Source organism: Gobio gobio (genome assembly GCF_949357685.1).
Source record: "Gobio gobio genome assembly, chromosome: 4".
Classification (NCBI taxonomy): Eukaryota; Metazoa; Chordata; class Actinopteri; order Cypriniformes; family Gobionidae; genus Gobio; species Gobio gobio.
The window spans coordinates 62,761,953-62,777,994 of NC_137100.1; the positions used below are offsets into that span (position 1 = coordinate 62,761,953).

The following is a 16,042-nucleotide window of genomic DNA, read 5'->3' on the forward strand; positions in this document are numbered from 1 at the left end:
TTGAGGTCGGGATGTTATGTTCGAACCAGAGCTGTTCGGACCAATCAAATTGTCAGGACGGGCTTTATACGATGATGGACAGATGATCAACAGTAACGCAATCATCCACGTCACCAAAGAGCGCTTGGGTTGAATTCGTTCAAACACCGTGTCCTAACTACATGCGATGCGACGCCACAACACACAATAAAAGACATCTTTATCATGTTAATCAGAGTTTTTGTCCTAACCCGCCGCGATTAATCTATTTTAGAAACGGTTTCTACTTCTGCGATGTCGCGGCTTCAACAACAATACAAAACATAATCTCAGGTAGTGTTTATGTGCTTTATTTAATGTTAAAAGCGTGTAATGTGACTTTGAATATCATTTAGTGCTCCCAGCTTTGTTAGTCGTTCTAAAAGCAACAAAGGATAATTCACCTCAGATCTTGAAATTAAACAAATTGAAACAAGAATGTTCAAACTGTGAAAAAAACAAGTATATTCTAAGACAAAGATTGTTTTAGTAACTCAGTATGTATTTTTAGTCATGTTTAAATGGTGTAATATTTGTGAATTTGATTGTACTAATCTATTTCCTTGCGAGAGCCCACCCACACGTTGTTCTGATTGGCTGTGGTTTTTGATTGATTTGTTGCATCTCGTCTGGTGTGGACAGACATGTTGCTTGTCGCTGGAATCTTGTTGTGTGTAGTTGGGACACGGTGTAATCCTAAACGGAGAACTTGTTCGTGTATGCATTCACCTTTACTATTTCTCTCAAAAATGATGATCGTATTGGTAAGTACTCTGTGTATCCTTAAATTCTTTTTACAACACCGGCAAAGATCGTTTACACTCATCTTCTTCTTCTACTTCTTCCAGCGTGCGTGCAGTTGAGTTCTGTTGACAACTATTGTTCGCTCAACACGTCACTTACTCCGTTGCTCTGATTGGTTGTAGGTCTATCCAATTGAGTGCAGAGGCATTTTCGCCCCATAATCACAGCCCAATGGAGCAGAATCAGACTCATATTCTGACTCGAATCCGAGTATGACGACGTCAGGCTAGTCTTTACTGTCACTTTTGACTTTTGTGTTCTTTTTGCTGAATAAAACTATGAATTACATACTTCCCCCAAACGTTTGAACTGTAGTGTGTAGTTCATTATAGACCATTATATTTTACCGTAGTAAAGTTACTGTAATGCATTGGCTTAGTCTTCAAATTATGTTTTAAAAAAATCAATGACTTCATTAAATAATCATGAATCATGAAAAAGAAGCACTGTAATGATGTAATTTTGCAGCTGAGTTCAGTTTTTAAAAGAATAATTTAGACTAGAGATATGAATTCTGAGGTTGCTAGACTTCACAAACTGTGGTAGCTCAGCGATATGAATTTATTTAGCATTCTCTTTCTTTTCCCTCATGCCTAAAAACTCCCGTTCATAAGAGTCTTACTGCTCCAAGCTGATTTGAAACGAGTCCTTTGATGCCAGCTTCAGACCGGCTCATCAGATACTGACGCCAGTTTGAGGAGGGTTACGCAAGAGGCACTGACTCACAAAGCCACCGCTGCCCGCTGCCTCCTCCTGTTAGTTTCCCCAAACAAGACCAACCCAGCTAACAATCACAAGTCATCATGCACTAAACAAAAACACCATGTCCTTTCCTGCTCAGAATGATCAGCACCCTTGGCCATTGCCAACCGTTCATTGATGTATAACACTTTTCAAATGGGGGGGAACTCTCATTATGAAATACATTTTTATCTAATATACATCGACCACAGTTAAGTACTTCTTACAACCTCCTTTTGCCAAGATAACAGCCTTGAGTCTTCTTCTATAACGCATGATGCGTTTGGAGATCAGAGATCATTCCTCCATACAGACTCTCTCCAGATCCTTCACATTCCCAGCTCTCGTTGGTGCATCTTCACTTTAGTTTTCTATAGGGTTCAGGTCAGGGACAGGGATGGCCGTGTTTACACCTGGTATTAAGATGTGTTTTGATCGATCAGATCACAAGTAGATGAGAGACACATCGCCGTTTACACCTGGTGTTTTAATTCGTCTCTCTTTTGTCCACTTTCAAACACTTCTGCCCTGCTTTCTTCGAGGAGAGGCTCTGTGCGTGGGGAAATGTACAGCCTTTGTGCAGGAGAGCTTCAGCTTTCCAAGATCACACCAAACGCTGTGAGTGTGTGTGTTAGAAATCCAGACTGATCTCATGAAATAGCGTATGTATGACACGCCAATTCGCTATGCCATTTTGGCGTGCTACCAAGACGCATAATCGCTTTTTAGCGTGTTTATCAACGCCGTTTCATTCTATCCCCCTACACTGCTCCTACCCCTAAACCTACCCATCACAAGAAACATTCTGCATTTTTACATTTTCATAAAAAGCATAATTTAGTATGTTTATGAATCCATTTACATTCACGCGCAATCGCACGGCGTACACATACACGCGGATAGCTGAAAATGTGTACAGATAACACGCCATTTGGCTTTAGAAAGTATGTCTACGCAAAGTCATGATGTCATGTTGTAGAAATCAGAAATGGTGGGAGGGCATTGTGTTTGGTACGAGTTTCCCTTTCAGATGCAAAATTTATGTGAGGAGAGTATTTAAATGAATCAGGCAAGGTGATTTACTAAGGATTGCACTCGTCAATTTACTGGTGTTTGTGCCTTTTATTTGATGCCCAAAAAAAGCATGTCTTAAAGGTCCCATGGCATGAAATTTTCATTTTATGAGGTTTTTTAACATTAATATGAGTTCCCCTAGCCTGAATATTGTCCCCTCGTGGCTAGAAATTTTGATAGGTGTAAACCGAGTTCTGGGTGTCTTTCTCTGCCTTTGAGAAAATGAGAGCTCAGACGAGCCGATCTGGAATCTTCCCTGTATGTCGTCATACGGGAAAAGTTACCTCCCCTTCGCGATGTCAGCACAGGCTTTACAAACAGACTTTTACCATATGGAGTCGACAACACCGCCACAAACAGTGATTAACAGTGTTCATTAACGCCTGATCTGTGATCAGTGATTTCTGATGTGTAGCTAATCAGTCAAGTTCACTCAAACTTTCTTTCTAAATCATTTAATACCGTCAGTCCCGCCGCTGGCCGTCTTGATGCCCTGAGCGTAATGCATCCGTGAATCAAGCCAGTGACTAAAACGATCAACTTCACATGGTTTCTGTTAGTAGCATGAAACAAATCTGTTATTTCAGTTGTGATTAGACGCTAGATTAGTGATCAAAGAACACTCTCTTTATAATGTTCGGATCTGTCAATCACACGTCGCGAGTGTATCTGCACACTTGCCCAAACTGCCGTTATAAGGAATGACGCTGTTATACTGCACAAAGCTCTTACTGTAATAAAACTTTCTCAGCTATCTTTCTCTAGCTCTAAGGTCTCTCTGGTCCACATGCAGTCGGTCTCTCTCTCTCTGGCAGCGCTTGCAGATCTCGCTAAACCACGCCCCCTCCGCCACATAATCTAACACTCATTTCAAATGCAAAGATGTCAGCCAATCACAACAGTGGGTGTTTTCACTGAAGTCTCACAGCAGACACGCCCCTTGAAACAGAGCATTCAAGCCAGAGGGCTAATATCAGTACAGAATAAATGCCTTTTATTTCTAAATTATGACATTTTTTTGTTGTAAAAACCATACTAACAATATAAGTACACCTCAGGAAACATAAAATAATAAAAACAATTCATGCCATGGGACCTTTAAACCAGATGGTAACTGGTAGATTGTGTTGGTCATTATGGAAAAGATCCGGCTGTGTCTGTGTTCTTTCATTTGTGCGTCGTCAGTAGATCATGCACAGAACTTTCCACTCTTTTTCTAAATTGCGCTCTCACACTAATTTGCCCTGTTTAGTAAATCTGGCCCTAGGTCAGTAGGTGGACATGAGCGTTTACACTAAGAAAGCAATCCGGTCAAATGTGTTTTCAAATACCTCTGGAAGAGGTCAAAAGCGGATTCAAAAGAATCCGACGGGACTCGGGCAGAAATCATATTCATGGATGTGCTAATGTATGTATTTATTAATGTTATTAACCCCGTCTGAAGTTCCAGTCGTGTCTGACAGCTGAATATGCTGGAGTCTGTTTCTGGATGAGCACGGAGGGTTTTTCTTGAAACTGATTGAAGGTGTTGTTTGATATTTTTCTGACCCCAAGATTCAACTAATCTCTGTGATCCTTGGAGAGTCTTTGTCCACTCAAACTCTCCTCCTCACCATGCATTAAGACAATATAGACACATGTCCTCTTCCAGGCAGATTTATAATGTCTTTAGTTGATTGGAACTTCTTAATCATTGCCCTGATGGTGGAAATGAGGATTTTCAGTGACTTAGCTATTTTCTTACAGCCATTTTGTGAAGCTCAACAATCTTTTGCTGTACATCAGATGTATTTTCTGTGGTTTTACTCATTGTGATGACGATTAAGGGAATTTGGCCTTTGTGTTTCCTCATATTTATACTCATGTGGAACAAGACGTCACAGCTGGACAATTTCATGTTCCTAGGCACCCTGGATTGCTACAAATTGTAAATATCAATGGGAAAATACTTCAGAGATATTTTGCTCATAAGAATGTGTGGGTGTGGCAATGATCGTGGCCAATGTGTATGGGAGAAAAACATTTTTTAAATTATTATTTTTAAATGAAAGATCAAAAGTGTAAACAATGCAGATTTATTTTCACTTTGATCATATTTTCCAATAATCCTGATCACGACTGTAGGTGTCTAATCTATAGGGTCTATAATGCAAAACTTCAATCCACAATTCTGGGATTTTGCTTTGATGATTGGGTTTGTCCAAATCTTTGTCTGGTGGTAGGGCTGCAAATAAATAAAAAAAATAATTATGATTATTTTGCTCAATAATTATAATTAAGCTTACTGTTGTAAATCGAGCTACGGTAAGCAGATAGCATTGACCGCTAGCTGGTTATGTACTTGCTCAAATTTATTTTGGATAATTTTTAACCCAAAAAAGTTACGGACTGCAGCTTTAATCATGATTGTTTTTATTTGAGAAATGTATTTTTTCATTTCAATGGAATTATTGCCCAAAGGCCACCCACAATCTTCAAAATCTACAAAAGTCTTTATTCAGAGGCAATACAAAAGTGCTCAGTGCAAAGACAAACATTTTCTATATGAGTGTCTACTTAAAGATTACACACTGGATCTCATTTATACCCCTTTACTGTATATCAAAATCAGGAAGAAAATAATATATACACATTTAAATATCAAAATTAAATGTTTATAAATAAACACATCAAATATTTAAAGCTACACTGTGTGATATTTTCCCCCATCTAGCGGTTAAAAGGTATATGACCATCCAGTGAATATTAGTTTCTCTTCCTCTCAATTCCGATTTCGTTTTAATTCCTACGGTGGCCGATTTAGTCCAAGATTAACATGGCTTCCAGTTTGACCTCGTCCACATTCGACACGGTGCCATCGAGGGTTAAAACGCCAAAGGCGAAGCTTGAATTTACGGGTATGTCCCTCTTTGGCTGATGTACTTTCAAGATGGAGGGGCAACATGGCGACCGGCATTCAAACCCCTCACCCGTATGTATTTTCAATGGCATATTATAAACTTACGAGAATACTTTATTACTTGAAAGAAGTAAATATACATTAATGAGCACATATATTTTTGTGTTTTTAGCTAAGAATAAACTAAAAAAGTTACACAGTGTAGCTTTAATATTTAGAATGGATATCCTCAAAATTATTGAATGCATATTGAAAAAATTATATATATTAATGTACATATAGAAAAATTTAAAATACCCTTACACTTATAAAAGTACAACCACTTTATACATAATATAATATACTGTCATTATGACTTTCATGTAAGCGCAAATTAAGAAAACATCAACAAGGTTTATTTTGCTGTATCTCTCGAAACCTTAAGCAGTGAAATAAGCTTATAAAAAAAGCTGAATAAATAAGTTTTCATTTGATGTATTGTTTGTTAGGACATGGCATTTTTGGCCGATATACAACTATTGAAAATATATGAAAATCTGGAATCTGAGGGTGCAAAAAAATCTAGATATTGAGAAAATCGCCTTTAAAGTTGTACAAATGAAGTCCTTAGCAGTGCATATTACTAATGGTGATACATTTTTGATATATTTACGGTAGGAAATTTACTAAATATCTTCATGGAGCATGATCTTTACTTAATATCCTAATGATTTTTGGCATAAAAGAAAAACGGATAGCTAATGTATTGTTGGCTATGGCCACAAATATACCCGTGCGACTTATGACTGGTTTTGTGGTCCAGGGTCACATATTTACTCTTGTTTTCTGAAAATGTAGTTGAATTCCCCTTTGAATTAAGTATATTTTTCTGACCCCATTGGCAGATATCTGTTCTTGTATTAAGCATTTTTCAGAAACCCAAGACTTACTTTCATTTTGCAAAGTAATTGTATCTTGATGATATAAGAATGTTTAGATATTTGTACTGGAAAACATTTTTTATCACAAACAAAATCTGATTAATCTTGCAGCCCTAACTGGTAGTGTACATAAATCTGCCATTAAGATATTAATCCGATTTCTACATCCATATAAGGCACTTCAAACCGAATACAGTGCATTCCATCATCATCTTGGCAATGTGCAAGTGTTTAATAAGTACTATAGTAATGCAAAGATGTTGCGTTATCCTGCATCAGTATCATGAGGTTTGTTCATAATAAGCCTGGCTTGTACAGTTACTTATGGTATCAGAATCATTCATGGGCTCATGTGCTGAGAAAGCTCTTCATTAATAGCCAGACATTCCCATGGCACAGGTCCTGAACGCTGAACAGCAGGCAGATCCAAAGAACAGGACCTTTAAATAATGCATGAGCAGCATTCACGCTTGGCGTCAAGGAAGCTTGTCACTTCATGAGAGAGGAAACCCTTTAAAGAGAGTGCAATGTGGAGAGCTATATGTGGACATTCACGGTTAGTGTTTTTGACCTGCATTTTGAAGAAGCACAATAAAGCAGTTCTCCAAAATGTCACTGACACGCAATTTTAAATCAACTTATATCATCGCATATAGTTTGGATAGCAATCTAAATCTTTTTAACTTAAGGAAGAGAAAACCTTTCTCCTTATAACGGCAAATGCTGTACACTGTGTAATGTATTTTGGCAGAAATTCATGTCACTTGGTAAAATGGCTAGTATTAATAAAACATTTGGCCCAGTGCTTTGTTCATGTTTTCAACTGTTAATTTATTAAGTTTTAAGGTGCCTTTACAAAATGGTTAATTATCCTATGTCATGTTATTTTATGCATATTGTTGTTTATACATCGATCAGGCATGACATGACCACCTTCCTAATATTGTGCTGGTCCCCCTTTTGTTGCCAAAACAGCCCTGACCCGTCGAGGCATGGACTCCACTAGACTGTGCTGTGGTATCTGGCACCAAGATGTTAGTAGCAGATCCTTTAAGTCCTGTAAGTTGCGAGGTGGGGCCTCCATGGATCGGACTTGTTTGTTCAGCACATCCCACAGATGCTCGATTGGATTGAGATCTGGGGAATTTGGAGGCCAAGTCAACACCTAAAACTCGCTGTTGTGCTCCTCAAACTATTCCTGAACCATTTTGCTGGGTTTTTTTAATGCTTAGGTGGTACGTGTCAAAGTAACACCACATGGATGGCAGGACCCAAGGTTTCCCAGCAGAACATTGCCCGAAGCATCACTGCCTCCACCGGCTTGCCTTCTTCCCAAAGTGCACCTGGTGCCATGTGTTCCCCAGGTAAGCGACGCACACGCACCCGGCCATCCACGTGATGTAAAAGAAAACGTGATTCATCAGACCAGGCCACCTTCTTCCATTGCTCCGTGGTCCAGTTCTGATGCTCACGTGCCACTGTTGGTGCTTTGGGCGGGGGTCAGGGGTCAGCATGGGCACTGGTCTGCGGCTGTGCCGCCCCACACACAACAAACTGAGATGCTCTGTGTATTCTGACATCTTTCTATCAGAACCAGCATTAACTTCTTGAGCAGTTTGAGCTCCAGTAGCTCGTCTGTTTGATCGGACCACACGGGCCAGCCTTCGCTCCCCACGTGCATCAATGAGCCTCGGCCGCCCATGACCCTGTGGCCGGTTCTCCACTGTTCCTCCATGACCCTGTGGCCGGTTCTCCACTGTTCCTCCATGACCCTGTGGCCGGTTCTCCACTGTTCCTCCATGACCCTGTGGCCGGTTCTCCACTGTTCCTCCATGACCCTGTGGCCGGTTCTCCACTGGTCCTCCATGACCCTGTGGCCGGTTCTCCACTGTTCCTCTATGACCCTGTAGCCGGTTCTCCACTGGTCCTCCATGACCCTGTGGCCGGTTCTCCACTGTTCCTCCATGACCCTGTGGCCGGTTCTCCACTGTTCCTCCATGACCCTATGGCCGGTTCTCCACTGTTCCTCCATGACTCTGTGGCCGGTTCTCCACTGGTCCTCCATGACCCTGTGGCCGATTCTCCACTGTTCCTCCATGACCCTGTGGCCGGTTCTCCACTGTTCCTCCATGACCCTGTGGCCGGTTCTCCACTGGTCCTCCATGACCCTGTGGCCGGTTCTCCACTGTTCCTTCATGACCCTGTGGCCGGTTCTCCACTGGTCCTTCATGATCCTGTGGCCGGTTCTCCACTGTTCCTCCATGACCCTGTGGCCGGTTCTCCACTGTTCCTCCATGACCCTGTCGCCGGTTCTCCACTGGTCCTTCATGATCCTGTGGCCGGTTCTCCACTGTTCCTCCATGACCCTGTGCCCGGTTCTCCACTGGTCCTTCATGACCCTGTGGCCGGTTCTCCACTGGTCCTCCATGACCCTGTGGCCGGTTCTCCACTGTTCCTCCATGACCCTGTGGCCGGTTCTCCACTGGTCCTCCATGACCCTGTGGCCGGTTCTCCACTGTTCCTCCATGACCCTGTGGCCGGTTCTCCACTGTTCCTCCATGACCCTGTGGCCGGTTCTCCACTGGTCCTCCATGACCCTGTGGCCGGTTCTCCACTGTTCCTCCATGACCCTGTGGCCGGTTCTCCACTGGTCCTCCATGACCCTGTGGCCGGTTCTCCACTGGTCCTCCATGACCCTGTGGCCGGTTCTCCACTGGTCCTCCATGACCCTGTGGCCGGTTCTCCACTGGTCCTCCATGACCCTGTGGCCGGTTCTCCACTGGTCCTCCATGACCCTGTGGCCGGTTCTCCACTGGTCCTCCATGACCCTGTGGCCGGTTCTCCACTGTTCCTCCATGACCCTGTGGCCGGTTCTCCACTGTTCCTCCATGACCCTGTGGCCGGTTCTCCACTGGTCCTCCATGACCCTGTGGCCGGTTCTCCACTGGTCCTCCATGACCCTGTGGCCGGTTCTCCACTGTTCCTCCATGACCCTGTGGCCGGTTCTCCACTGGTCCTCCATGACCCTGTGGCCGGTTCTCCACTGTTCCTCCATGACCCTGTGGCCGGTTCTCCACTGGTCCTCCATGACCCTGTGGCCGGTTCTCCACTGTTCCTCCATGACCCTGTGGCCGGTTCTCCACTGTTCCTCCATGACCCTGTGGCCGGTTCTCCACTGGTCCTCCATGACCCTGTGGCCGGTTCTCCACTGGTCCTCCATGACCCTGTGGCCGGTTCTCCACTGGTCCTCCATGACCCTGTGGCCGGTTCTCCACTGTTCCTCCATGACCCTGTGGCCGGTTCTCCACTGTTCCTCCATGACCCTGTGGCCGGTTCTCCACTGGTCCTCCATGACCCTGTGGCCGGTTCTCCACTGGTCCTCCATGACCCTGTGGCCGGTTCTCCACTGTTCCTCCATGACCCTGTGGCCGGTTCTCCACTGGTCCTCCATGACCCTGTGGCCGGTTCTCCACTGGTCCTCCATGACCCTGTGGCCGGTTCTCCACTGGTCCTCCATGACCCTGTGGCCGGTTCTCCACTGGTCCTCCATGACCCTGTGGCCGGTTCTCCACTGGTCCTCCATGACCCTGTGGCCGGTTCTCCACTGTTCCTCCATGACCCTGTGGCCGGTTCTCCACTGTTCCTCCATGACCCTGTCGCCGGTTCTCCACTGTTCCTTCCATGACCCTGTGGCCGGTTCTCCACTGTTCCTCCATTAGGGCACTTTTGATAGAGACTGACCACTGCAGACCGGGAACACCCCACAAGAGCTGCAGTTTTGGAGATGCTCTGACCCAGTCGTCTAGCCGTCACACTCTGGCCCTTGTCAAACTCGCTCAAATCCTTACGCTTGTCCATTTTTCCTGCTTCTAACACATCAAATTTGAGGACCAAATGTTCACTTGCTGCCTAATATATCCCACCCACTAACAGGTGATGAAGAGATAATCAGTGTTATTCACTTCAGAAGATCATAATGCTATGCCTGATTGGTGTATATAATATGGAGCGACCTAGTAATGCTTTAATATTTGCTGAGAAAAGCTGACATTAAATTATTCTAATGAAAAGACAAAAACTGTCTTTAGAAGTTTTAGTAGATTTCCTTATCATTGATTGTAAGTCCAGTGCAACCCACAGTTGAGTGTGATCGTTCAGAGGTATTGCAGACAGACTCGTATGCAGTATTTTATTGTTTTGTATACATATGCATCATGTTTTGTTTACTTTATTTGAATGATAAACAGTTTTGTTGCTGCGTTGCCACTTGATGACTGGGCCCAGAAAGCTAAATCAGCAGAGCACCAAAGTTGAGAAACCAAAGCTGGAGTTGAACATGTCGATGTGAGCGTCTGTCTGGAGTCATGTGTGTGTTTGTGCTGACTTCATATGAAGAGGGAACAGTGTCTTGTTGAAGCTCCTCTGTCAGTGTCCTGTGATAGGCCAGCAGGTGTTTGTGCGCTCTTCAGCACATTTTCCCTTCCCGGAGTCAAATCAATACAGAGAGCTGGAACCTCCTGCAGCCCTGGAAACTCAGCACGCTCCAGCCTGCCCGGGGAATTGAATATCCTTATGTGAGCTGTATGTTGTTAGACGGCTCTTTAGCATCAAGGTCAAGGGTGTCATGACATGGAGCATGAGTTTTCTTTACAGGATGAGATTTAGACACATAGGCAGCACTATTTTTTTGGTACCATGCACATCATGAAAGTACCTCAATACTCTTTGTTTCATTTAAAACTTTGAGATGCAGCTCGCTAGGTTTTGGAAAGGAGCCATAATGAGGATTTATAGTGAATAAAATGATTCGTCTTGAAGCCATCAGTCACGGAGGCCTGAATGAGTACATCGTAATTACAGCGTTTCCTCTAATGCAGGCGAGTTGTTGTGTTTTTAATCGCTTTTTACGGCAGGCGGCGTGTTATCGGCACACAATGCTGGCTCATTTGCATTCTTGTTCTCTTTACAACAGTTTAAGGTCGTTTGTAGTGAAATGACAAGCTGTCTAGAATAATTACTGTAGGACGAGGAGGAAGGCACATTTATAAGCTTGTTTCACAGCTGTGTGTTTGATTACATGTGTTCTTCAGGTGCTTTATTAATCGTAATAACCCACTTTGGTCAGTGTCGTTCGACAGAGTGATTGTCCCCATGGAGGTCCTTTAGAAGATTTTGAGTATCGATCTGCTCCCCATCAAGCACCTTAGCAGCTCACATCCCTGTACTTGTAATGGATATTCAAAGCATGCATTCTTGTGGATTTCTGAATAACAATGCATTTGTAAAGCAGAATGAGCACATGATAAGAAATCATGTGACAACACTAAAGGCAACAGACACCATTTGTGATATTTGTTCAAACTGTACATAAAAGCAAATATATATTACATAAATGTTGCAAATATTGAAAGGTGTGGAGTGCATTGCAATCTCCTTTTTTTCCTGATACACACTATATTGCCAAAAGTTTTGGGACGTCCGCCTTTACATGCACATGAACTTTAATGACAACTCTTCTGGGAAGGCTTTCCACAAGGTTTAGGAGTGTGTTTATGGGAATTTTTGACCATTCTTCTAGAAGCGCATTTGTGAGGTCAGGCACTGATGTTGGACGAGAAAGCCTGGCTCTCAATCTCCACTCTAATTCATCCCAAAGCTGTTCTATCAGGATGAGGTCAGTCACGTTCCTCCACACCAAACTCGCTCATCCATGTCTTTATGGGCCGACGCTTAACACGACGTCAGTCATGTTGGGACAGGAAGGGGCCGTCCCCAAACGGTTCCCACAAATTTGAGAGCATGAAATTGTCCAAAATGTCTTGGTATGCTGAAGCACTAAGAGTTCCTTTCACTGGAACTAAGGGGCCAATCGCAAACACTGGGGGAAAAAACCCAACACCATAATCCCCCCTCCACCAAACTTTACACTTGGCACAATGCAGTCAGGCAAGTCCCGTTCTCCTGGCAACTGCCAAACCCAGACTCGTCGATCGGATTGCCAGACAGAGAAGTGTGATTGGTCACTCCAGAGAACACGTCTCCACTGCTCTAGAGTCCAGTGGCGGCACGCTTTACCCCACTGCATCCGGCGCTTTGCATTGCACTTGGTGATGTAAGGCTTGGATGAGCTATTGGGCAATGGAAACCCATTCCATGAAGCTCTACACACTGTTCTTGAGCTAATCTGAAGGCCACACAAAGTTTAGAGGTCTGTAGCTGTTGACTCTGCAGAAAGTTGGCGACTTCTGCGCACTGTGACCCTCAGCATGCGCTGACCCCGCTCTGTGATTTTATGTGAGTTGCCGTTGCTCCCAATTGCTTCCACTTTGTTATAATCCCACTAACAGTTGAGCGTTGAATATTTAGTAGTGAGGAATTTCACGAATGGACTTATTGCACAGGTGGCAACCTATCACTGTACCACGCTTGAGTTCACTGAGCTCCAGAGAGCGACACATTCTTTCACAAATGTTTGTAGAAGCGTCTGCCTAGTGCTTGATTTTATACACCTGTGGCCATGGAAGTGATTGGAACACCTGAATTTAAATATTTTTTTGGAGTTGGAGGGGTGTCCCAATACTTTTGGCAATAGTTTATGTACTGTATAAAAGAACGTTATAACAAGATCAGATCGTTTTGCATGTTTCAAACATTAGAAATCTTGCAGTCGTCGTCTTAATTGTGTTGCGTTTCATAATTGTGTATCTGCTTAACGAGATAGTTCACCCAAAAATTTAAATTCTATCATCTCTCGCTCTCGAAAGTTGTTCCAAACATGTACGAGTTTCTTTCTTCTGCTGAACACAAAAGAAGATATTTAGAAGAATATGGGTAACCAAACAGTTGATGGACCCCATTGGTTTCCATAGTATGGGGAAAAAAATACTATGGAAGTCAGTGGAGCCTATCAACAGGTTTGGAAATATTGACAGAATTAAAATTTTTGTGTGAACTGTCCCTTTAAGTTTGTTATAGGCTTTGTTCACAAGGTTTATAAAGTCATCATGGTTAATGGTTTGCATCTTTAGATGTTTGTCTGCACAATAATACTACTTATAAAATTGTATTATTAACCTATTGTTGTTTTTGTAATAAAAATAATTCTTATATACTGTGGATGTACCATGATACTTTGTTCTTGAGCTATTTAGATGTATTACTGTACTAGTAGGGTGATTTCAGGGTGATTGGGACATTTTTTGCCATTGAGATGACTTGGGAAAAGTGTCCCAATCACCCTGAATTCACCCTACTAATCTATAGTATCATGGTAACACCATAGTGTTGCCATTTTACATCCTCGCTGTGCCATGGCACACCCACAGTACTGTTTTGTAAAGGCTGACAGGGAATATGCAGCGTTTCAGAGGTTTAACACTACTTACGTGCTATATTATAGCCAAATGCGTCGCCCCGCCCCTTTAAACGCTTACTGGCCGCGTCCGCCCCGCCCCTTTTGAACGCATATTATACGCATTGGACGCCGGTGCTGAGGAGACGCGCGCGGATAGTAACGCCACAGATGCGCTCAGATGAGGCGTGAGAACGACACGATTCAGCGATACTACAGCCGCTTTCACGCTGAAATGCGACTCTCAGCACATTATAAAGCATAAGCGCTTTATATATGATGGATATTTATGCTGTTGGCGGATGGATTAACACGGTAAGAGCATCGCGCGTGATCTCTGTGTGCAGTGCGCGTGACAGATGAGCGCAGCTTTTCTGACATTGACATTGAAAACACACGCGCATCGATATTTGACAGATGACTTCATCGAATTGCATGCGATCGGTGCGGGTGCATGAAATGATGATCTGTTGGGATGGAGATGGTGTAGTAGGGAAGCGGAGTTGCGCATGATGCTGTAGGTAATGAATGCATTGCTCGTGTACGTGAGGGATAACCTGAAACCTCCAGCTTTATGCATTGCATTTGAATGATTATTTAGTGCGAGTTCAAACAGCTTGACTAGCTTGTGCGTGCAACTTATTTATCGCATGCAACAGACATTTCCCTATATGTGGTGATGTCCTTATTATTATTAATAATAACGTTATGTAATGCAGTCGTTGGCTGGGGAACCTACTAGTGAAAGTGAACTAACCTCTAACGATGCCTGATGAAATGGTCTACTTGTGTCACGTGATGTGGGATGCTCTGGCGCGATACGTCATCGTGCGATGGTGCCTAGAGACTCTAATGTTGCATGCTGGAGCTGCAGTGTGCACGAGCAGGAAGCCTTTTTTATACATACAGTTTGGCAATTCTGTCATTGTTTACTCAGCCTCATCTCATTCCAGACTTGTATGACGCTATACATTTCACTGGAAAAGCAAAAAGTAGTATCTTTAAATATCTCACTGTCCATACATGCACAGTTCGTATAGTGATCGTGGCTGTTGAGGTGCAACTGATTTGTGGTATTTTGGCTCTTAAAGACGTTTAACTTTATTTATCCTGCCTTTGTGAGAAAGAAGCACACTTGCATAATTTGAAAAAAGACTATTGCAGTCATAAAAGAACACTTAAAGGGATAGTTCACCCAAACATGACAATTCTGTCATCATTTGCTCACCCTTAGGTTGTGCCAAACCTGCTGAACACAAAAGAAGATATTTTGAAGAATGTTTGTAACTAAGCAGAGAGAGCAACCATTGACTACCATAGTAGCGGAAAAAATACTATGGTGGCTCTATCTGCTTGGTTACAAACATTCTTCTAAATATCTTCTTTTGTGTTCAGCAGAACAAAGAAACTCATACCGGTTTGGAACAACTTGAGGCCGAGTAAATGATGACAGAATTTTCATTTTTGGGTGAACTATCCCTTTAAGTGTGAACCGAATTTTGTGACACTTAAAGGCACAATATGTAAGATTTCTGGATTAAAATATCCAAAAACCACTAGAACAAGGTTATATATTTTTGTTGACTTGTGTACTTGCATTATCCCAGATGTTTCCAAGAATGTTTAAATCCAGAGAAATAAGCAATAACCAGGACTTCATACGCGCGTTACCCTCGATTTCTAAAAACGAATGATTGTTCTACAGCTCAACACAGTTAGTCTTATTGTTTAAATCTGGTTTTCTTGATTTACAGCGAGTACCATGTTTTACCATGATTAATTCAGCCCCCCTAAAAATGTGTGATTAACCTTTCAAACGTATGAAACTTGCGGAAGGCTTCGCCTTCGTCCCGTCTTTTAATCAGCGTGTTCTTCAATCCGCGGTGGCGGCGAATAGAGCGCACTTCAAAAGCAGAGGTGTGTGTGTTGATCTGAGCCTCATTGGTCTGTCACTGCTCGTCAATGTCAAAATATTTGAGAAAACCAATCAAATCAGAGTAGGCGGGCTTTATGTACGCACAGATGCTGCGGAGGCTGAGCGCGAATTTTAGCAGCACGACTCGACGTCAAGTGCGAGATATGTAAGTATCTAAACTAAACATTTCATATTTGACAGCTGCTTCTTTAAGTCAGAAATGTTAAACAAATGACAAAAATATTCAGGCAAATTAATAAACTTTTGCCTAATTTTGCCATTTTGATTTGAAATGGGCCTATGTCATGTCATTTATAATT

At 42.9% G+C, this 16,042-nt stretch overlaps 1 protein-coding gene across 1 annotated transcript in view; it reads left to right on the forward strand.

Annotated features, from left to right (window-relative positions):
• Nucleotides 1–13,949: 13,949 nt before the first annotated feature.
• ajm1 (apical junction component 1 homolog) overlaps nt 13,950–16,042 on the forward strand; it is a 33,999-nt gene continuing 31,906 nt past the window's right edge. The window contains exon 1 of the mRNA XM_079815909.1: nt 13,950–14,122. The gene's annotated coding sequence lies outside the window, so the exon portion shown is untranslated. The remainder of the gene's footprint in view (nt 14,123–16,042) is intronic.